Source organism: Ambystoma mexicanum, chromosome 5q (assembly GCF_040938575.1).
Source record: "Ambystoma mexicanum isolate Mex_15411 chromosome 5q, UKY_AmexF1_1, whole genome shotgun sequence".
Classification (NCBI taxonomy): domain Eukaryota; kingdom Metazoa; phylum Chordata; class Amphibia; order Caudata; family Ambystomatidae; genus Ambystoma; species Ambystoma mexicanum.
In genome coordinates this window covers 801,984,071-802,008,662 of record NC_090933.1, presented here as the reverse complement: position 1 = coordinate 802,008,662, position 24,592 = coordinate 801,984,071, and the positions used below count along the sequence as shown (strand labels likewise).

The 24,592-nt window shown below is 44.0% G+C and overlaps 1 protein-coding gene across 5 annotated transcripts in view; it reads right to left on the bottom strand.

The window, feature by feature from the left end:
• The window catches only part of RALYL (RALY RNA binding protein like), a 2,307,036-nt gene that overhangs the window by 2,178,890 nt on the left and 103,554 nt on the right, over window positions 1-24,592 (bottom strand). The window lies entirely within an intron of this gene.

Genomic DNA, 24,592 nt, shown 5'->3' with positions numbered 1-24,592 from the left:
ATTTACATTATCTACGACTATTATTAGTCGAGCAGAGTGCAGGAAGGGTGATAGAATCCGACAGCTCTGTGGTTCTTTGACGGGAAAGGAGGTGCTTCTCCAGGGCAGTCTTGAAGCCTAATTCACTGGGGATATGCTTGGCATCAGGAGGCTGGGATCAGGAGGCTGGGCAGGGAATTAAAAGGTGGGGAGCAAGTAGGCAAAAGGAGCAAAAGCAGGGTTCGAAATTGCTGTGAGGTAAGAGCTATTTAGCTCCTGCTAGCCCAGGAGAGGCTGGCTTGCAGGACACCATTAGCACAAGGAGCTACTTTTGGCTCCTGGGGCAAACTGGTGCCATGCAAACATACCTATGTGGCATTAATGTTCTGGATTTGGGAAAGTGTATGCAGAACTATTATTAGACACCTCTAGGCATTTAACACACATTGGGCCTCATTACGAGTCCGGCTGTAACCGTGGCGGAAATTCCGACAGGTTACCACCGGACTCGTATTACCATTCCGCCTCCATGATTGCCGGAATCACTGGGGCATTACAACCCCGGTGACCCGGTAATTCCGGAGGCGTAATTCTGTTAATCCCCATTCCCATGGAGTCCCATAGAACTCCATGGGAATGGGGAATGGGGAAGTGGAAACACCGGCACCGTGCTGTAATGTCAGACCTGGCGGGAGTGACACCTCCCGCCTGCAGGACTCTTAACCAGCCGGTCCACCACCATTCTTTCCGGACCGGCTGACTCATAAAATGAATTGTATAAATGATGGACAAAAGGTTAAAGTTTACATCTCCCGTAATAATTAGATTTGCATCATGCTATGTTCTAGCTCCTGGTTCTCTTTGGGTAGCTCCTGTCTACTGGATGATACTGAGGGGCTAGTTTTAGCTCCCACTCGTGAGATCTTAATTTCGACCCCTGAAAAGACAGAGGTAACTCGATCGATTATAATAACAATACAGCATGTGCAACTAAGTATTCCAAGACACATGAATTGTCAAAGATATAAGGACCTCCTTTTGATCATAACCCTCATTAAATATAATAGACATCCACTGCAGTGATCTCGGGCAATCAACTGCAGGCACATAAATTATATCTGTGTGGATTTTCCTAATTGTGGTTGGGCAAGTGGCTTTATTGTCGATGCCGACTTGAAAGTGATCATGATCCCTCAACGCTCTCTCTAAATGTGCAAGGGAGGAAGGGGAAATTGGAAATTGGCAATTTGTGAGCCTTCAAACACATGAAGCCAAATGAACTGGGCAAGCTAAGGTGTGGCTGTGGTTAGTCCCTTGATTAATAATGCTCTACTTCAATTTTTGCATGGTGTTCTACCTCATATTGCAATTCACAATTGTGATTCCGTTCAGATCTATTATACCTTTGCACAAAGGGTCAAATCCTGGTTTGGCAAAGACTGGAGAAAAACACATTTTAAACTATGGCAGATTTTTTAATCTTGTGCATCTGGTAATATTTGAGATTTTCCTGAACTTAATGATGCTATGTGAAAATTTAAGTTGCTGATAAAAGCAAATAAAAAAAGACAAGGATTATCAAAATTGGGAAGTCTTACCTAAGGCCGAAACATGTCTGGGGTTGCTTGTGGATCCGTGCAGAGGGGACCCGGCATAGCAGTTTGGGCAGGGCTGTTCCCATTGGTGGCAGTACCTGACTGATTTGCATATGGCTGGACCCCTTTTGCAATGGTGTAGACAAGCTAAAAAAACAGTGGTCTGGAAAGTTGCCCAGAGCAATGCCAGTGATTCAGATTAATTTGAAACATTCCACCCATCACTTTTTTGGTTTCAGTTTGTCTCCCTATGTGAGAGAGGGTATGCCCAGATGTGGGTCCCTTGCTCGCTGTGCCATAGGGAACCAAGCTTCACCTCACGAGGATACCCAACAAGGCAGAAACATGCATGTGGTTGCTTGTGTTTCTCTGCAGAGGAGACCAGGTTTAGCAGTTTGGGCAGGGCTGTTCCCATTGGTGGCAGTACCTGACTGATTTGCATATGGCTGGATCCCTTATGCAATGGCGCAGACGGGCTAAAGAACAGTGGTGTGGAAGGTTGCCCAGAGAAATGCCAGTGGTTCAGATTAATTTGAAACCTTCCACCCATCACTTTTTTGGTTTTACCTAATGCAGTTGCACAAACAACACCTGGGACTGTTGGAAATGGGTTTTCCATGTGGCCCCTGGAGGTTCAATCCTGTTAATCACATGCAAGAGAAGAATTTCCCCCCTTTGGATGTTTCCCTGGGTGAATTGAATATGCCCGTCTCTTTAGTATTCACTGAATTTCGAGGTGAGACAAGCTCTGTGATTCCAGCAAGTTACAAAACCTCCAGGACCAGAGCGTATGCCTTTAGATTCATTTCATGAATCATTGATATTTGTGTTGGCAAACTATTTTGTTCTATAATTATATAAATATATATTAAGGTTTGCCAGCTACCTGGTAGAAGGCTGACATTGGCCCTATTTCCAAGAGGTAGGCATGTGATTATCTTGCCAATTACTGCCCCATTTCACTCATCGATAGTTCCTTATCTCGTGGCCTATAAAGATGCTCTCCTTGACATTATGTATACCCTTGAGGGAAGCCTCTGCCTCATGCCTCAACTATATCAAGCCAATATATACGCAACCTGGACTGGAGACTATGTGGTTGCACCCTGCCATGATTAAGAGCCATAGTAAACTCATGGTGAAAAAGGCTGTTTTTTTAATGGGCCCTTGATGTACTTGCTAACTATTCAGCATCTGCTAACTCTTGGGGCAGTGTCCAAGTCCCTCAGTACTTCGAGACATGATGTTCTTGGATGTAGAATCCCAGTTAGGCAAACTACCATTGGCAGAGTTGATGAGTTCATGGAAGAAGGGAATCTCTCATACGTGCCATTACTACCTATGCTGGAAAGAGGACTTGAAACATGTTTTTCTGCACCATTTATCCGTGCCTGAGAAGGAAATGTTGAAACCAATCATCAAGAAGAGTGGGATAAGACACGTTACAGAAGCCCTGATGTTCGGTAGATCAAAGGTATATGAGAAAGAGGAGTGTTTGTTAAACAATCTAAATTGTCATCACATATACTGTAGAGCAAGGTTTCATTAGTCTGCAGTGCAATTCTGTTATCATGCTCCAATATGATGGTGAATTCCTCTAATAGTTCAAATGATTTGTTCATGCACCTTAGTGCAGTATAACCCCCATTTGGATAAATTGTTGAGAAGATTTGTTTATAAATCTGTTTTTTTCAATTTAGGGTGCTTTCGTTTTTTTTTAGGATTGCTTAAATTAAACAATGTATACATTGTTTTAATGTTGTGTTTTACAGGACAATATAGACTGGATCTGTGGAATTTGTGTGGCCAGGAAGAAATCATGAATGAGGTACCACTGGTTGTGAAAGAAATACTACTGCTATGCTATGCTATGCTATGCAGGATTATATGGGTGAGTAGTGGCTAAACTGCCCACTCAGACCTCCCCCTACTACAAACCAACGATGAACCCAGGCACAGTCAAGAGATATAGCTCCTTTGCCTTCTGTGGTAATGTGAGCTGAGAGCAGGTTATTAACTTAAGAGGGGTGTGAATGCGGTAACAGGAGCAACCAACCAGCAATAGTGCAGTACTTCAACATAAAGAAATGACCAATGAAGGGGCTACAAAAATCATATACTTTAATTAAATGCACCAATATGCAAAAGCACTGACTATAAAAAAAAACTAGCTAAAACTCATCCCTGCAGAAAGAACACAGAAGATACAGAACATGGGTCTGCAGTGATAAATTAGCCTGGGATATGGCCACCAGGGGGTGACATTTCCCAAAAAATACACCCTCATTAAAATCAAACACTTTCCCCAAATATTCTACGATTTGCTTTTATAGTATAACATTATACCCTTCCTCGAATATTTGTGGATAGTATTTTAGGGGTCAGGAAAGAAAATCACCTTCCTGGGGCCTATTATGGCAATATTCTCATGGAACCAGAACATGAAGATAGAAGCACCCTAGGTAATGTAACAAGTGTAAAATTGCAGAAATGTCACTTTTAAAAGCTTTATGTATTTTGAGAAGAAGGTCTAAAAGGGTGGATTATTAGTCTCCTTGGTCCCGAAAGTGGACCATAGTGCTGGACCTTACAAAATTACCTTTGCCTCTTTTTGTTTTTTGACTGGGCTTCTCAGCGCTGTGCATGTGGGTCAAACTGGGTTTAAATGCAGCAGGTCGCCATGATCCAAGCAGCAAGTAGCCATTACGGTTCAATGTGCAGCTCTGCATGGTGTGATGCAGCATAGAAGCGGTGCAGTTCGATGAGGCCACACAGGTTGGTTCTGCAGTTGAACTGGGGTCATTGCAAAAACGCTGGTGTTTTGATGGGTTGTATGGGACAAAGTGATTCAAAGACCTCCACAGCGGCAAGCTTCTTGGACGAGCCGAAATAGGTGACGTGCTCTGCTGATACGATATGCTCTCTGGGTCAATGTAGCAACACTGTGTTTGAGTTTTGGAGCTGGTGCCAAAGGCAGCACCATGGGCCCTGAACGGATCAAAGGCATTTGAACATGATTTAATCTGGATTGAGGAACGTTCAAATACGCAGAATGCAGGAATTCATCTGTTTTGCCTTCTCTGGTACTGTGAGTCCCAATACAGGGGCTCAGGGACTTGACAGGTCATTTTCTTCCCCTAACTGGCACCTGTAGGAGTCCCTCACATCCAGTGAGGAGCAGGGGAACTGGTATATCTTTGAGACCTGGAAGGTCTTTGTCAAAAAGCAGTTATACCCAATGTTCCTTGGGCGGCTTAAGGGACAGAGCTTTCCTTGAACACCTGCATTCACCTCATAACTGGAGGACTTTGCAAAGGACTGCTTTCCCAACAGGTTCCAACATGAGTTCTACTTGTCTTGAAGGTCAAAAAGGAATCAGAAGAGTGGTAAACTCCTTTGTTATGAAGGTAAACGATCACAGGGGATTGGATCAAAACAAGCATGCCTTAAGGTGTTCAATTCCTGTCAAAGTGACAAGTGACATTTATCTGCTTGCATCATCGCCAAAGTGCTCTGCTGTGCAGAAGGTCGAGGTGACAGGAATGAAAGAGAACCCCACAGAAAACCAAGATATAGGTAACCTTCCTTCAGTCCCTTCTGCTCTATCTAACTGTTCTAACTCTGCCCCCTTCCCAAGCCGGCAGCTTCGAAGGCCCATTAGTATGAAATATCCTTGTGTGAGGATGGCCCTTTTGTTATGGCTGTGCCTCAAACATGGTCCATAGCAGCTCTACTGCTAAGAGCTTCATGTGCTGGAGAGAGGGATTAGCCAACCCCCCCAAACGAACAAAGAGCGACAACATTCCTGTGTACTGTTCTTCAGTCTACAGCAAAGACAGGTCGACTGGCTACTAATCCACATTGCTTTTCCCAAGATGGTCTCTGCTCACAGATTTACATGAATAGGATACAAATCAGACTTGGTTTTAATAATTGTGTGTGATATCAGTCACCATACCACAACCCGGTTATAGATTATCCTGCTTCCAGACAGATAATATACACAATTATAATGGTTTAGAATCAGAGATTCAGGTTAAATGCAACCTCTGTCTGCAGTGACTTTTTTGTCACTGGAGCTGTCAAACAGAGCACCTGCAAGCCCTTGAAACTGCACCATGCCACTAAAAATCAGGAGCTGCAGATCAGGAGACTGATGCAGCAATCCTTAGGTGTTCACTATGGTTTTTATTGTGAGCTTTTTGAAAGGGAGGTCTGCTTAGGAGACCACCCTTTCTGAGTTGGATTACCAACATAATCATAATTTTTATTAAAATCAAAAAAGCCAGGGCTTTTCCACCATTGGCAGATGTGAATCCTTCAAACAGGTCCACCAACATTAAAGGATTATTAATGCCAGACGATGGCTGCTGGCTCCTGGCCCCCACCTCTGTCCCTCTCAGGGAAGACTTCTGCCCATAGTATGAGTTCATAGAAGATAGCTCCGTCTCCCCCCATTCTAGGCATCTTTCAGACTTTATTGTTCGTGGGGTTCTATAAGTTTCTCCCAACTTTGGGTTTGTCCCCTTTCGCTTGCCAATCCAGTTTGTTGTCCCTCCCCACTCTGGGTGTTCCCTTTTTCTCACTGTCATCTCAGTTTTGTTGCCAGACTTCCCCTGCACTAAAACTCTTCTCTGTTTCACTCCCCACTGTGAAGGGTCAGAAATATGAGACGGATGCAAAGGTAACGTTTTCTCAGTGTTGCCTTTTTATTAAATGAAAATGGGTGAGATAAACGCCTATCTTTGCCTCTCCTAACGAGGATGTCCTACCTAGCAAACTAAACTAAAGAAAAATGACTAAGGGCCTGATTCAGAGCTTGTAATAAGAGGTGTGCGGAAAGCCGACATTCTCCCCTCCAGTTTCCTACACCATCATTCTGAGATCGGTGGAAATATTGGAGGGGAAATGTGCTTTCCAGCAGCAAAAGCTGCTAAAATCTCTCTTTGGGGGGCCAGGGGAGAATGTGCTCTAATGGCATAGCAAGCATTTCCCAAAGGACGGACACTTTTATATTTAAGAAAGTTTTCATGAACTTTCATTAAACTAGAAAAGTGGTGGTGCAGTTTGAGAAATGCTGTGTTTAAAATGGGAAAAATGTGCTGTGGTGTTTAACGGCACCTCCCAGGGTACCGTTAATAAACACCTATTTTGGCTGGTGCAGGAAGGGTGTTCTGGCCTCTGAATACAGTCCATGCCAGCCCCTTAGATGTGAGGTGGTTGGCAAGGCTGTTGCCATGCCGTATATCATGGCTTTGCAGGAGTGGTGGAATTTGTTTATTGCCACCACTCCCATATTACTTCAGAATGTATGTCTTCATGGAAAAGTGTCTGTCAACTCAGACACAGCACTTTTCCATGATGACATGCACTTCTGAATCAGGCCCCTAATGTCCAAAAGTCTCAGACCCTCATGCTAATATATACAACAAAAGAACACATGGAATATTTGTCTGTCCTCAAGCCAACAAAAAAAAATATGGGTTCAAACGTATAGGTGTTTGAAAGTACTCTTTGTGACCAAGGTTGGATTCCCTTCCCCTGGATCAATGCAGGAATACCTTTGGAGAAGTTACAATTCAACAAAGTTCTGTTCAGTTCAACACAAAAGATATGCTCCTTCAAATGCAACTTTCCACCTGTTAAAGTAAATGTCTCTTTCATAAACACTTGTTCCACAAATCCCAGCAATGGGTGTCTTTCCCAATTTATTATCCTATGCAGAGCAAAAATGCATTTCTCTCAAAACATAAGTTCATAAATCCAAGCAATCATCAGCATATCACATTTCTTCTTCAAATGGAATACTTTTGTTCGGATACACAACAACTACTTCTTTTGTAAGGATAGCACAGCAACTACTTCTGTCAATGTCACACGTGTTCTTCAAATGAAATATTGGTTAACAAGTTCTTTTCATTATAGCACTTTACAACAAAAACATCTTCTTTCCTAGTCTACTCAACTGCCAGGACTAACTACTATTGATCCTTTTCCTGGTTTAGTCGGCTGTCAGGATTTAAACAGCTACAACTACAATTGTGCTTTGTGGCAATTTGTGTTCCAAGATTCTCCACACTAGTATCCTTTATGGGGAGTGTTGAACAATGGCTGTCACTTTTTGTATTCTCTTGACTCTTGGTAATGCGGGTTACAGGTCTCCCGTAGTTTGTGTCCAACATAAGAGAAGTTGTGCCGTTGTGGTTTTTCTTCTGCTTCTTTACAGCCTTTTGGCTGTCGGCATTGTGGGTTACAGATTTCCTTCAGTCTGTATCCCATATAAGGGGAATTGTGCCCTTGTTGTCTTTCTTCTACTCCTTTATAGCCTCTTGGGTCTTGGTAATGCGGGTTACAGATTTCCCCCAATCGCAGTCCCGTAGAAGTGGAATTGCACCCTTGTTTGCTTTCTTTTGCTCCTTTACAGCCTCTTTGGTGTTGGCAATGTGGGTTACAAGATTCCACAATCGGTGTCCCATATAAGAGGAATTGCGCCCTTGTATTGATTTATTTGTTCGGTATTCAAAAGTAGTGGTTTCTGCTAAATGTTAAAATCAGAGCAGTTACCTTTATCTTTAGGCCAACTCACCGGTCTTCTTTGGTGTCTCCTTTTCCTTTTCTGGTGCACCCATAGACCTTATATCTTCTTTCTGCTTTCCGGTCAGCTACCGCAGAACTCCCAAGGTCTGCACACCTTCTTCCCAGAGCTCTGACCTCTCTGGGAGTCCTCCAGCAGAGTGAAGCGCTGCTTGTCGGGTTGGGAGCACGTCTCCTTCCTGGCTGGGCTTTTGTTCCCAATACCGCTTCCTGCTGTGCTTACTCTGCCACGCCACTGGCCTTCACATCTTGCGTCAGCATCAGCTGGCGTTCTTCTGTCTGGTTCTACGACCGACACAGCCTTCATGTCTGTGTCTGCCTCAGCTGCTCCTTCAGCATCCTCCTCGCCTCGTTCTTCCAGCTGCACTCATTCCTGAGTCTCAATGTCCGCTCAGGTGTTGTGGTCTAGGGCAACAAGACCACACATTCTGGTTAAAGGTTAAGTTATATCCTTACAAAAGAAGTGTCAGCCTTGGTATGGAGTAAATCAGGCGAGTTACTGGATAATAGTAAATTATATTTGGGTTATCCTTGATCTTGTTGGTGCTGCCTACATGGGTGTTTGCTTGCTCTCATGGCTGAAGAGTGCTTTAACAAAGCCTCAAAGAAAAATGTGTTTTTGTTTATTTGATTCAGTTGTTAGAATATCTGTTGTTTTCACAGATGAAACTAAACTTCAAATGTGGGACTTGCAAGATGTGTGCTTTTGCAACCAATGGACTAAAGGAATGTACAAAAGCAGATGGCTCTACCTACAAAATTAAAGACGTTCTAAACTGCAATTCTAAATATATATGGCCTCATTACGAGGTAGGTGGTAAGGGATTACCGGCACCGGTAGGACACCGGTGGCAGTAATAACTTACCACTCTATTCCGAGGTCCCTTAGCGGGTACCTTCCTTAACACCTGGTTTTACCAGGTGTTATGGAAGGGACCCGTTAAGGGACTTCAGAGCTAATAACGGTACCGCAAATTGCGGTACCGTTTTTAGCTCCATCTCCATTCCCATTGAGCCTATGGGGGCTCGAATGGGAATGGGGAATGGTTCCCGGAATGGGGACTTACCGGGTCCTCCAAGGGTGGAATGAACCGGTAAGTCCCTATTTCGGGAACCCAGACCCAGACTGCAGTAAAGAATGCAGCAAGGGGGTAGCCATGGTGATAATAGCACCATGGCTACCTCCTACCTCGTAATGAGGCCCATAGTCTATGCAATCAAATGCATCTGTGCCAAACTATATATAGGAAGCACAATCAGATCACTCAAAACTCAGATTTATGAAGAGATCCAGTCAATCAAACTGCATGATATCTGATATCCACTTAGCAAACACTTTCAAGAAAATCACAGAAATTAGGATATTACTTTGAACAGCTTTTTTGGTATTGAGCAAGTAACCATATCAAACCGAGGGGGCAACAGAGAAAAGCAACTACGTAAAGTAGAAGCAAATTGGATTTTTTGTATGGACAGCACAAACACCGGTTTAAACGCAGACCATGAACTATGTCATTTCTTATGAACAAAATAGCATTATCAGTATTCAGCACATGAATGCATTATTAGTCTTTTTTGGTTGTGCATGACTTTCAGCTAGACAACATTTTTAAATGAGGACATTCCATGGGACTAAATGGAAGTCCAATACTAAGATCTAATATGCCAATATACAACTATGCTCTCAAATGATGGTAATTTAAATATCTATCTGACAAAACATTCCCTGTATATGGATAATAATCACAGTGCAATGATGCAACACCAAGAAGTATTGTTAACGATAACATCCAACTCACAACTATCCCATGGTGCAATATACCAGTTCTTTTAAAATAAATCATTTTGCAGTATTTGTTCGAATTCCACACCAAATCAAGTTTATTGAAGTTATAAATACCCACTGGTTAAGCATTTATAAAACATAGCTTAACAAATAACTTTATGGATAAGGTTAATAGATAAGGAATTGGTATATTTAGAACAAGTAGCACGGACAGTATCAAACTATAAAAATGGCACCCGTAATGGAATGACGCTCACCAAGCAAACGTGCGAATGACGTCATCACGTTACGGCACCAAACAAAATTGGCCACACAATGTTAAAATCAGCTAATTTGTAGTTCCATACAAACCACAGACACCGCTCTATGGGCAATCGCCTAAAGGTAAGCTTTGTTAAATTTGGGTGTTGGTTGGGGAAAATGCCCATCAAGGAAAAGCAGTACGGATTGAATCAAAACCTTTAAAAATGGTATCCGTAACAGAATGACACTCATCACGCAAACGTGCGGATGACGTCATCACGTTACGGCACGCGAACAAAATTGGCTAAACAATGTTAAAATCAGCTAATTTGTAGTTCCATACTACCTATTATATTTCTTGGGAAAACATGGACACCGCTCTATAGGCAATCGCCTAAAGGTAAGCTTTGTTAAATTTGGGTGTTGGTTAGGGAAAAATGCCCATCAAGGACAAGCAGTATGGATTGAATCAAAACCTTTAAAAATGGCGTCTGTAACGTGATGACGTTCATCACGCAAACGTGTGGATGACATCATCACGCTACAGTACGCAAATAAATAGCGGCCATTTTGGTTCACAAAATGAGCAGTTCCAGCCTATCGAGATCTAACCCAGCGCCATCCGAAGAAAGGAGAAATCCAGGTATTTGAAACTATATTTTGATTAAAATTAGACTCTTAGATCTAATTGTTAGAATCTTTATTTATACAATTAGAATGATGCAGGAATCCAAGTTTTAACTAACAAGGAGCCTTAGCATCACTAGCAAAATACCTCTAATACTAATGTTTACATTCCATTACAACGTGAGGGTTCTTTTGCAATCAACAGGGACTGCTCTTTATCATATAAGAAGCACACATTTAACAAGATCAGAAATCTATTAAGATGAACAGAAGTCAAGTCGATCTATCAGTACAAGCTGCAAACAAGCTTTGAGCAGTAATAACCAACTTCTGTTATATTTTCGGTCAATGCTTACAAATACAATTTTGGATTTGGGTATGTTTAAATATTGCACCAGTCAATAAATGGCTTTATTTGACATGCAATTTTACTCAAAATTGAAATCTTAAGGCAATATGACAGTGTCAAGAAATTAACATTTTCATTGCAATCATGCTGTTGTTTTACAACCAACCAAAACCAATTTGAAAACTACATTTTGTGTTCTTGTTCACAATGCTATGTGTATATCTTTTTGCAGATAAAATTGTTTCTATCACAGCGTACCTCCTGAAGAACCACTGCATCATAAGTGGGGAAACACGTGTTGAGGGTTTAACATGTGACAACATTTCTCTTGTTCAATTTCATCTGTGAAAACAACAGATATTCTAACAACTGAATCAAATAAACAAATAAAACATTTTTTGGAGCGCCTGACAAACAGTGTTTGAACTTTTTCTTTGAAGTTAAGTTACATCCTTACTAACCCTTAGCCCCTCTTCTTCATCCCAGTACCAAGGGCATTTTGGATCCTGAAGTCCTTAATGGTTGTGGGTTTTTGATGCTCAATTATTTTGGATTGCTTTGTGAAATAAGCACTGTCAGAGTTAGGGACATTTTTTATACCAGGTATGTTTTTTAATATTGGGGTTTGAACCTCTATTTAAGACCTGATCATAACAATTAGAGGATGTTGTATTCAGTTCCTGAACCTCAGAGTATACACCTTATTCTAATTGGATGACTTTTCACAACATGTTATTTGGGTATTTTCATAGGAGGGACTACCACAATGACAGCAAGCCATTAAATATTTGGGGATCATATTCTCATAAGAAGATGAATAATGTGCCTCTCCTAAAGGAGTCATACTTCACAGTGAAAGCCATCTCCTCCCATGTGACCTTCCCAACTGATACTAACCCCAGGGTTAGGCTCAGGTAGCGGCTACCTTTCCCATGCCACACGGGAGGAGACCACTGGCTGAGGTCTAGTGATGACTTGCAGGATTCATCACACCACTCTGTGATGCTTTCTGTTTCTCCTTACTCTGGGGCTCTTCTCTGTTTCACTCCCCACACTGGGATGTGTTCTGGTTCTTCCCACTGTGGGTCTCATCTCTGTTTCACTCCTTACTCCGGGATGCTTCCTGTTTCCCCCCACTCTGGGGCTCTGCTCCATTTCCCTCCTCACTCTGCAATGCTTTCTGTGTCTCCCCACTCTGGGGTGTCCTCAGTCTCTCCTCGCACTTGGGATTTTCCTCAGTTCATCACCCACTTATGTGTGTTCTTGGTCTCTCCCCACTCTGGGACGCTTCTCTTTTTCACTTCCCACTCAAGAATGCTTTCTTTTTCTCCCCACTGTTTTGCCCTCCTCCCTTTCCACTGGAGCCACAGGGCATTGATTTGCTTCCAATGGTGCTCTGTGGGAGGGGTGTTGAGTCGGGAATGCTCTCAGGTTATGGTGAAGCAGCATATGTGACTTTTGAGCTGGGCTTTCCCGTGGTTTCCTGAGGTTCTTCTCCCTCGGGTTCATGGCTTCCTGGTTAGTGCAGAGTTGTGTATGTGACCGTTCAGCTAGGCCCAGTGCTGGCTATGAAAGGCTCTCGCCCCTCATTCTCATGGCTTCTCAGGCTCAGCATAGTCACTTACCTGACTGTTCAACTGGGCTATGCACCTGGCTTCCAAGGACCTCTTTCTCATTCCTGCAACCTTTTCGTGACTGCTCTGGCCTGACTGCCACTTTGTTTCTCTCCTCTCATTTGCGTGTCCGCATCCAAACCGCTGATACCAGTGTTCTCTCTCTCTCACCGGGCAAACACCCCCATCCAGGCTGCCGCTGTTAAATTTGGCTGGGCTTGCAAGAACACCTCTTTCATTGGATGCCAATGGTACACCCCTTCAGGGGGCTAGTTCCTTCATTTCTCCTTTGTCTTTGCAGGAAATTGGGCAAAGGTAAGGTCAGAAGTCAAGTCAGCCATTGCAAAAGGGTGTGTATAGTTATTGAAAACCCTAGCTATAGATATCCTATAAAGGATTTAGTTGCTCTAGGGGAGTGATGATAACTTAACTTAATGGGGAGTAACCCCCAGAGGATCCCACTCACCTTGTAACCTAGAGAGAGTTGATCGTAGTGGACTTATCTTCCTAATCGCAAAGGGTGGTGGCTCCCCCTTGGAAAGAGGTGACAATATCCCTGGAATCGTCACAATCACAAAAGCTATAACATTGCCACATATACCTTTGTTGATTGTTAAGAGAGGTGTTGATAAAACTGCAATTATACTGAAGTTTACAGCTGGTAAAACAATTGCACTCTAAAGTAATTGTCCAGCATTTTTTCAGACGAGGATATGTTTCCTGCATGAGATTTAGGTTTGACATGTTTGCAATACCCGCGCTTATAGTTTCCTTTTGGTTCATCTGTATTTGATATTATTACAATATCTGCTTTCCGAAACTGAGATGATTGCCCGAGATATATTTGGAAGGCAATGCCATCTTATTTTTCTGCTACGCATACGCATGAAGCTCAAAGTAGCGTGCCAAGAAAGAGAGTCAAGATATCGCGCTCATCTCGAATGCCACCCATATTTCGGCTTTGGCATACAAAAATGCACCTTACTCTGGTTCTAGGTCACTCAACAAAAAGACTGATTTCTTTCAGCCGATTTTGTGCAGCCTACAAAAAGCGAAAACCCACATTGCCTCGCCCTCCCCCAGTAACCCCGTCCTCACTCCCACACTCTCCATCGATGGGATTTGTTCAAAATCAGGGGATTTCAACCCCCAGAACTCTCCCCTCAGCACCACCCACACTCTATAAATAAACACTCACACAAACACATGCAACACACACACACAACACACACATCCATTCTCTGCCGTGGCCATTTCCGGGTCCTGGCTGCCTGTCAGCCCCTGCACACACTCCTGTGCGTCGCAGGGCCTGACAGTTTGATTTAGAAAGACCACCCTGTGCGGTCACAGTGCGGTATTTATAAATCGTCCATTGACCTAATGCCAAAAAGGTTGACAGCAAAGCTATATGCCTGAATTGAAAATTAGACCACGGCAGCGTTCTATTGCACACCTAATGCTTTAAATAACCATGTGTTATTATTGGATTGCTTTGTAAGGCTTGAATACTTGAAAGATCTGCAGATGGTTTCCTGCAACTCTCTAATAGCATACCTTGGGTTCTGCCTGAGCAGCAGCCAGTATTCGAAGGATGTTGCAATACTTTTCAAGGCATATGTTAGCTCAAAATCAAGTCTCCAAAGACAGCTGAAAACCCTGGCTAGCAGATGTTTACTACATCAATGCGCCGCAGATTATTACAACTGATAATTGGTTTGGAATAACAGAGAGTTCCTGCTCTATATTTTCTAATGTTCTCAAGGTTAGGAAAGGAGCCACGTGTGACAATTCTAAAGGGATGCGATCAGAAGCAGAGGCATTGCAACGCGTCTGAGCATAAAGGGGACCATGTTATTTGAAGGTGCTCGTCGTTCATGCAATTTCCTCAACAATATATATTTTCATACACCACCTTTCCATGCGCACAGCAACCCACAGAAGAACAGCCTGCAACAGAAAAGGGGGGTTTCGTTCACTGTCTTCAAGGCATCTCAAGCAACTAATGATGACGTTTGATGTGCTTCGTTGACAGGCGCGGGGGCAAGCAGCTGCTGTTCGAAGCAGGCGATTTAAAAAAAACATTCCTACAATGAACATTCAATTTAAAAATGTTTGAAAAAGCAGCAAACTAAAACATGATTAAATACTATTTCAGAGTACTTTTAAATTGCTTGCCTACTGCTGTACTAAATGATTTTCCAAATCAAAATAGGAGAAAATGTCTCCCAGTTTATTTGAGTGCAGTTGGCATGCTTGAAAGGTGATATTGCCATTGCAAAGCGTATGCCTGTTTACGAATAAGCTGACATGTTAGTCCACTGCTACTTAAGCGTTTTCTTACATTAATGTGTTAATTCAAAGAAGCGTTTTGTAATGGCAAACCCCACATTGGAAAGTGCTCTGTGAATAAAGGCCTAAATTGCTTCTTTCGGGTTTAACTTGATACATGTGCTTGTGATATTTCAGTATGGTTACGATAAAATCACGCAGATCCCTATGTATTGCACTCTATGGCCCTTTTCTCGGGAGGATAACTCAGCGGCAACGTGCTCGCCTTGGAAGCAAGGCGACACAGAGCTGCAAAGGTTCGATCCCCAGATCCGCTCTTAGAAACCTCTGGGTATTAATCGCTTTATAAATAACCTATTATAGCATATCATATCTTCTATATCCAATCCCTCCTATACAAGCAGTGGGTGATCAGGCAACTCGTAGACAAGTATGCTTTGCTTTATGTTTACATTGTTTACCTCAATCCTTGCACCAAGTGGGCGCCACATAAACAAGATGGCTGCCAATAAACCCTGCACTGTTTCTTGTCCCTTTTGAGGGACCAGTTTCTGCACCCTTATGTTCAAGGAACACTAGTCACTCTCCTGGTGCCTCTTTTGAGTTTGTGTTCAGAGAGTCCAGTGAACCCTGGAGTGCCCCTTCCACTTAGGGTGACCAGATTTAAAAAGTAAAAAACGGGACAGGGCAACTAACATAAAAGTAGCACTGACTCTTGAAAGTGGCTGTCAAGGCACTACACTTCAGTAGAGGTTGGAGGAGAAGTGGGTTTAAGTGTCAGTGTTCAACACATACTATAATTAATTTATTACAAGTTAACACTGTCTTAAGTTGTTAAATGCAGCATCTCTTCTGTGCTAGCTGTGCCTGCCAGCTATGAAGACCTACTATGAAAAACCTGGACCACTGCTTGACAAAAGGGGGACAGAGCTGCAATTTCCTGGACAGTTCCGGCAAAACCGGGACGTCTGGTCAGCCTATGTCCACTGTCCCTGTGTGAGGGTAGTACATGTGGGTCCTTATCTCGCAGGGTAAGGCACCGCCTTAAAACTCTCCTGGGTGATGGTATCCAGTACTCTTTGGTATTTTGGGCAGAGCCTTGAAGAAAATTACAGGTTTGGGAACATGGGACAAGGTCCCATTGCTGTGTGAATAATTGCGCGCAGCATCTGTCAGGCTACTGGAGTGCTTCTTCTCCTCTCTGTAGCAGGCCCCCAAAGCCACAGGTTTGTAATGGGAATCCTGCTGTGTCTGTGCAGCTCTACTCTCACTATGCATTTGCAGGGGTCATGTAATTGTAGCTGATTAGATAACAGTGTTGGCCAAACATGGGAGAGGAACAGCCATGCGAGGTAGGGTTCTGTTGTGGTAGGCTTTGTTGCAGGGGAGCATTTCATTTGTATACAAATGCAAGAAATGTTTAAAACAGAACAATGTTACACTCTAGGTAGATTTTCTTTCTTTTGAATCCTCACTTAACTCTTCAGTAAAAGGGCACAAGACAAGGCATGGACAGATTCTGCACAGGGCTCAAAGGATTAGCTCACATGTTACTGCTTAATCTCCTCTATCCCAGCATCACATGGATCAAATGGAACCACAGTCAGAGGAGGCCCTGCTCTTTTTCCTGCTAGTAAGCAGAGAGAGAAGTCTGACTAGAATACACACAGCCTGTCCATGGCTGTCAAGGCTCACAGTGTTGACTTGAGTATGATACAAATTAGATATGACATTTAATAATGTGTGACCTACTAACCACCATACCACAAGCTAGGTATTGCTTATATTTTCATATTACCCTCCCACTGGGTTGGTATGTTATCATAATGTCATGATTTTGGGTCAGGTATACAGATTTAAATGCAGCTTCTGCACTGCAATGTCTTTACTGTCATAGCAGATTACAAATAGAGCACCTGTGACCTCTGACCCTGCTCTGTGCCACTGAGACACAAGTGATGCATATCAGGATGCTGGCGCGGAAGGGCACAGGTGTACACTATGCTTTTGGAATGGAGTTTGGAGAAAGAGGGGTCTGGTTGGCAGACCACCCATTCTGAAATGGAGTGAGAGCATCATTTCATTATAAATAACAATCAAAAAAGCTAGGTCTTCCCTACCCTTGCCAGCTGGAAATAAATCACAGTCATTATTCAAAGAAGGCTGTCAGAAACATGCTTGCACTACAAATCACAAACTGCAAAAAAGATGGCTGACATCTCCCTTCAGGAAGCCAGCAAAATTGAATTGGTCAAATGTTATCACGCTTTTAGAGTTAACTCTATGAATCTTTACTAGGCCCCCATATTTAGTTTTGTTCCAGGAAGGCACGTTATTGGTTTCTTGACAGGCTTAAGATCTTTTTTCTTTTCTTTTCGTTTTTTTCAACCTCTTGTTTCCTCTCTTTGGCTGTTTCATCCTTCCCTTCTTCTCCTTGTCAGTGAGTGTGGAGTCAAGTGTGCTCACAGTCTGGAAGTCTCGCAAAGGAACAGAGCTAAAGCAAGAGGGGTGAATCTCCTGCATTGTATCCATTGAAATTACAGACAATTCCATGAATAAATGAAACCTACTAATTCTGCGTGGTTTGGAAAAATAAATGCGCAATCCTTCCTCTGCTCTTGGCCAGACCAACAATATCCCACACCCCAAAAAAGATAAAATGAATGCTACACCCGTGGCACAAACAAAATCACAGACTTTTTTTTGGGTCAGCTCCCTCATCAACCATGGGCATTGAAATTCCCAAAATATTGCTATAGCCAATGCCTTGTAATAAGGTTATAGCATCAACAGTTCTGAATGTTTTACCAACCATTGATAATAACAAATTAACATTTAAATATATGCTTGAGTCTGCACAGAGCCTCCATGGGGGCACCATTGATGACAACCGACACGTCGGACTGATACGATAGCAACATCGATGATAACCTATCGGCTACACCAGATCTGGAACAGATGGTTTCAACTTCAGAGTCCTCAGATAGTGACAGCGAGGAGGAGTCCTTTCTATTAATGGAGACATCATGCGAAGAGATGGAACTCCCAGTGCCCTCTCTGAATGAGGTGACAGACACAGTAGATGCGCTGTTTGCATTGTGTTCTAACATGGCAAAAGAACAGGCCGACATTAAGAACATTCTGGCTAGAGTGGTCGATGTAATCCTGGAGAGTTATAATGTGGTTGTGCCATCCAATAGTATATTGAATTCATCTTGCCAGCTTATTCCACCTATTGGCAGGCAAGATCAAGACAGCCCGGCCATTGCATCGACCTCTCGAATAGCCGTGGCTCCCAGTTGTATCACATCTATTAACCCCCTATATTAAAATGCAGGCCAGAAGGAGTGACTAACACGCCTTCATTTGAGGCTGGGCCAGTTATCTATGCTTCATCTCCATTATCAGAAAAAGATGAGGCTCTCATCATCAGAACCTCACCGGTCTCTCAAATGATTTGATAAAGGTGCCTCTGAAGACGGATGCTCCCAACTACTGAAAGAAACCTGACAGCATATAAGAGTGTCTTTTTTCTCAGAACACAGAACCAGATGGAGTCTGCCAGTGTATCCTGAAAAACAGCGCCCCTTCTACTTTACCCACACCCTACATTAACACGCTACAGGATGGCAATGTTTGACAAATCCAATTACGGAGCACTATGGATAGATGGCTCCAAATGGGGTTGGGGCACCGACTCTAACTGCCCGCCTGTGGTCATAACTACTGAAGCACGTGAACCATCTTTGGTTGATAGTAGTGTCCTTTGTAGGCCAGGCACAATGGAAGGCATGGACATAGTCCACAGCCTCTGTTGCCAACACGTGGCTCACCCTCCCGAACTCTGGAGAGAAAATCCTGCCACTTATCACTCTAGGGCAGCTCCCACCATACTGCCAAAGCGGCCTGCCTGCAATGTTGCCAGCACACGTTTTATGGGAGCAGCAGCCGGATGAAGCGCGCCAACCCTTGGGTAAATGGGCAAAACTGGAGGAGTTAAAACCATCACCTGAGAGCCCCTTTATTAACCGCAGTTTTCTATTAGACTTGTTTCGACACATATCGCGGTTCAATTTCATAGGCTTTGGCGATATCATCCACATCGAACTCCCTGAGCTTGACAGCCCTTCCAATTGGTCTGTGGCAGAATTCGACTCAGTGTTTTAATGTTGTTTCAATTTGCTTTAATGTGGAAGACATGTAATGTGATAAGTGAGTAATATATTGTTGTTTACACAGGTTATATTTTCTGCAACTTCAATAAAGCACAAATGAACCAAAAACGACCAGAATCCATTGCACAGAGCCTAGTAGGACACGTGAGATAAAAAGCCCTACAGTTGAAATCTCCTGGCTAATGATTACTGTTTCCCCACAAAAAACTACTCATGCAAAGGGTTTGTTCACAGATAGTGATTTGCAAATCTATAATTGCTCACCTTTAACAGTGGCTATCCCCTGACTTTTCATTTGTTTTTTGTCTGGCTTGTCACGGAAAGTTAAGTGCCTAAAAGGCTTGTGACGCGTTACATGGAAGCTGTGGTGACACCCCACCCCTAACCAAATGGGCGTGGCAACGTGCTTGCCCAAGCTGAGACGTAGACTAGTGGCTGAGATCCAAGGAGTGTTTCCTTCCTGGCGAGGCCATAGAAACACTGTGGACCAGGCAGTGTTTCCACTGAGGCAAGCACTTCTGTAGATATTGACTTGCAGAGCAGTGTCTAAAGAAAACATACATTTGATAAGAGGTCTTCTCCCAGAGCACGCGCTGCAGTCCAGGACAGCGTGCAACGTCATCAGATGCCCAGTGCACCAGTGAGTGCTCCATTGCCCTTCAGACACTCAAAGGGAGTGGGTGGTGGGTGGTTTGCATGGGCTGGTGAACTCCTCTGTGGCATGCAAAGATAACATACAAACAATACGTGTATGCGCAGTCGACATTTCAATGAAGTGCAACATTTGTAAACCCTTGAAATGGGCCAGTTATTGCACAGGTGGTTCCCTAATGAGAAATCCGGCACTTTCGAGCCCTGTCTGAGCACAATGAATCAGGGACTTCCATTGCGCTTTTATACAAATATAACTTTACACCGTTCTATCCACTGCCTTCACTTGGAGGGCTTGAAAGCAAAGGTGGACAACCCAATCCAGGCCATCCTAATGGCAAACCTAATGGAAATAGCATGTTGTGTTAAATCATTCATATTCTTAAGGAGGTAATGCTGTCACCGTGTTTTTCTAAGATTTCTCTCCATGTAAAATGCATTACATGTGTCTCCATATGAGAACAACGCACGTATGACATTAAAGGCACAGACAGAGACAATCCAGATGACAGTGAGGCATAATATATTCCTAATTGCACAGGTTACATTAGACACCATCATCTCCAGGTGACCGGATGGAGCTGGCCACTTTACCTTGCATTAAAGAAATGTCCTTGAACCATTTAGGGTTTCAGGCATATGAGGCAAGACGGTACAGGGCTAACGCGAAGTAGCCTGGCTTAGAAACACTCAGGACACCCTAGTTTGTTTCAGTTGGTTAATAGAAGCAGTGCCATTTTGTTTGTACTTGGTGACATGTTGTCGCAACGCTGAATTTGTTGGAAAAGGCCTGTTCATCCATGGGAGAGGATTCCGGCAGAGAGGGGGAACAAGAACAGACCATTCCTGCGGAACAGATCCAGTAACTACGCTCTTACATAGGTCATGTGGGGGCTTTCAATGTCTTTCATGAGCTCAGATCTTCTGTTCCAAACTGTATGAACAACATACTTCTGAAGGGGGCTGCAAGGAATTTTCATCCCAGCATAATCCCAACCTTTGTGCCTTCTGTGCAATGCATGTCTCAGGAGAGCGGCACGCAGTGGGTTTGATTATAGAAGATAACGTCTCGTTTTTCAGTTTCAAGCGATGCGCGCTGCTACAAAACCGAAGATGGACCCCTAACTCCCACAATGCCATCGTGCATGTACATTGGTTTTTCGATGAAGAGCAAGCGCGGAAACCTTAACCCGTATTGGTGCAGTATTCTTTATCAATATGTCAGACATCGATAACCAGCCCACTGGTTCGTTGTTAGAGTAGTCAGGCACTGGAAGGTTCTTTCTATGGCAACACCCGCTGTTTAACACCATAAATCCCCTAGGTGGTCTGAAGACCATTAGGCTGTGTTCCAGGCGATGTAAACAAAAGGATAATGTCCACATGTGCACATCAGAGGCACACAATGATCATAAAAATAATGACCATTTGTAAGATTAGGATTTAGACTACCCTGCCCTAAGGTATTTGAAATCGGGATCACATTTACAGCAGAAGCAATCCTCCTAGATGTGTTCTAAGTGTGGCGTGAAGTCCACTTTCACCTCATGCAGGTGATGGAGGCAAATGCCATCATCACTACCTCTTCCTATGAAGGAAATAAGATCTTGCAAGCAGTACCCGATGGCAATGGTCCAATGCTCATGATATGATCCTGAGGTACCTTCTGTTTGAGAACATTGACTATGAAGTTGGGAGCTCTGATGTTAGCTTGATGGACATTCATCATGTGTGTAGACTTAAAAATTAAATGATCCAATCATTGCACATAGGCCAAACCCCAGTAAGCAACCTCAGCCATTTTGTGCAGAAGCTCTCTTGCTAGTTGAAGAGTTCTGGAAGTGTTGTTACAAAGATAGGATGGAAGTCTTCCTGTTTTCTGGCCTACGCCTCAGACCAATCAGATACTCCTTTTCTGTTGGTGTTGTGGGGCATGACTGCTGCCAGGGACCAAGACCTAGGATAGAGCAATGTGTGTTGACTGTGGAGGATTAGTCACACTGGTGGAGAGGCAAGGGAATTTGAAAGACCGATATATAGATTTCACATTTTACATAGAGCCAATGTTTCTAGGTGCTTTGGAGAAAAAGTAGTTGGTGCCCGAAATGGACAACACAGCATGTTGGCACTAGTGCAAGGACTTTTGCATGAGGCTGCATAGTCAAAACAAAAAAGTATGCCTGAAAAGTAGAACAGAATCTCAAGTGTGTTAATACCATACTCCCCAAAAAGTGTCAAGTGTGCTTGTTTGTCCCTCAGAAAGAAAGCTGAAATCCTGTAGACTCTACGCCCCAGAAGACCTCTATCCTGATGCCCTGTCACAGATTCCCGTGCAAACAGCTACCAGTTAAATCAAGTAAGAGTGTTTTTTAGGTAGGTCGCACCATCCTGAGAGGAAAGAAACCTAGGTGCCAGGGAGCTTTTGTCATCCAAAAGAGTGGCTTTTTCCGGGGAATAATGTAGACCCAGAGGGTGGGTGCTCACCCTCAACTGTACAGTATCCCCTTGACACATTGCTTGCCCTGGTGGAACTAGTTACAGATACACACACTCATTATTAGCTGTAGTATTTCAGCAAAATAAAGTGACACATTTCGATTTCAAACAAAAAATATCTATCAAAAAGATATTTTTTAGGAAGGGCCTCATTCACTACTTCATCCACCGGAAGTCAGGCAACGTGTCCAATTGGAAAATGCACTCCTTCCTGTTATCAGATAGTACATTAGCCGCAGCCAGGGTACTGCCTCCCTCGCACACACATCCACTGGCACACCCAACATATAAAGGCGTCTGTCATAAAGTGCTCTGTGGTGCTCTCATGGTAAATAAAGGGACATTTGAGAGCATTAACATTTTGAGTACATCAAAAGCCTTGTTTATGAATCAGTCATGCACAATTACATAACATACTTTTTGCGGCAAAACAGTTTATTTACCCAGGAGCCATGCCTGGTATTCCCGCGATAGCTGCGGAAATCCGAGATTGTGTTCAATTAGCTGTTCAGTCACAGAAGTGACTCCCAAGATTGATTAAATGGCAACCGGTCGAGATTATTGATCTACTCCAAAGCCTACTGTGATGACAGATCATATTGCCTTCACAGGGCCCTAGCTGAAGAGGAATTAACTCCAGTGCGCTTTTCTCGGCGCCATTACCAGAGGCAAGGTTTGGTGTGGGGGCTTTGGAGGTGGTGGGAGACGAGAAGGGTCAATACCATTTAGCAACTTTGCGGGTGGGCAATGTGGCACATTGGGATCTGAAAGGAGCTAAGGGCAGGAGACCACTCCAGCCCCCTCCCCTAGTGTTTCCACTGCTCTGCCTCACAATGAGGAAAATATATCAGAACACAAGGCTGTTCTTTGAGGGTCAGCAAATGTCTACATTGAGTTTTTTATTAGGGGATGATAACAGTTTCATTTTTGAAAGCAGGGGAAACAACTTTAAAAGACCCTTAGTACTAAATACATTATTTGGGTGAACCTTCCTGTGCATAACGCTTAGTTCTTGAAGTATTAACGGAAGATAGGTGAGCGACACTCAGGGGTGGACTGGGAACCAAAATAGGCCCTGGAAATACTTACTAGGATCCAAACAGGCACTGCAAATAATTTTCAAAGTGGCCCCTTAATACACATTTTCAGCAAGCTCAAGCCTTTTCCTATGAGAAAATTTGGAAATACCACACAAAAGAGGCCCACGGTGCAGAGGCCTACCAGGGAAATTTCCAGAGTTCCCTATAGGCCAGTACACCCTGGACGACAACATGCTTGTTAACATTTCCCATTGAAAAACGCGTTGTAAATTAGGCCAGAATTATCAAAATGAAAGGGTCAATGTACAGAGGAAGGAACTTTTACTCTTGGCAACTCATAATAAATATTGCCGGCACATCTGTTTCAAATTTTTGTAAGAAGGGGGTGCTGTTGAGCAGCCAGAAAATGGCTGCCTAGCTTCTGAACTCTGTGCACACTTGACACGAAATCCGGCATCAACGGTGTATATCTCATCTATGCCCTTGAGAATCCTACTACCCTGAGCAGCTGCTGGCTTGGGCTACGTCCTCCTGCAACTCCGGATGAAATCGGACCTGTGAAGCCCTAAAACTGCTGCTTGCCAGCCTGGAGGCGCACGCAGCCTAATCACCGTCTGGGTCTGGCCATGGCGGCGCTACGCGGGAGGACATCGGCCCCATCCTGTTCTGTGACTGGCCACCTCTCGAACCTGTGCGAGTGGCGTAGGAGGAGTCTTCCCCCCTGCATTGATGGCGAAGGCCCTGCTGCTGTGACTTGCTCTCCGGCGCCGGCCCGAACCATACATCACCCGCGGCTGGCACGGTGTGTGGGGCCTTGGCAGGACGAGCCACCATCCATCAGCTGCCCCCTAACTGCGGAATCATTGGACTGGCCGGCGAGGTGAGCCCTGACCCCCTTCTGTGATGGCTGTGGTGGCGGGGGAGAGGGAGGGCTCTGCTGCTCTGCATCGCTGGTTGGAACCGTGGCTGCTGCGGCTGGCCCTCTGGCGCTGGGGGCGGACTGAACACTATCTGCGCCGGGGTCGCGGTGCAGAGACGGCGACCCGGAGCGCCACCATCCACCCACTGCTCCACCTCTCGGGACTGCCAGCCTGGCCGGCTCTGTGCTCCTTTGGTCCCCTTCCTCTGTGAACGTCTATCCACCGGACGCGCCAT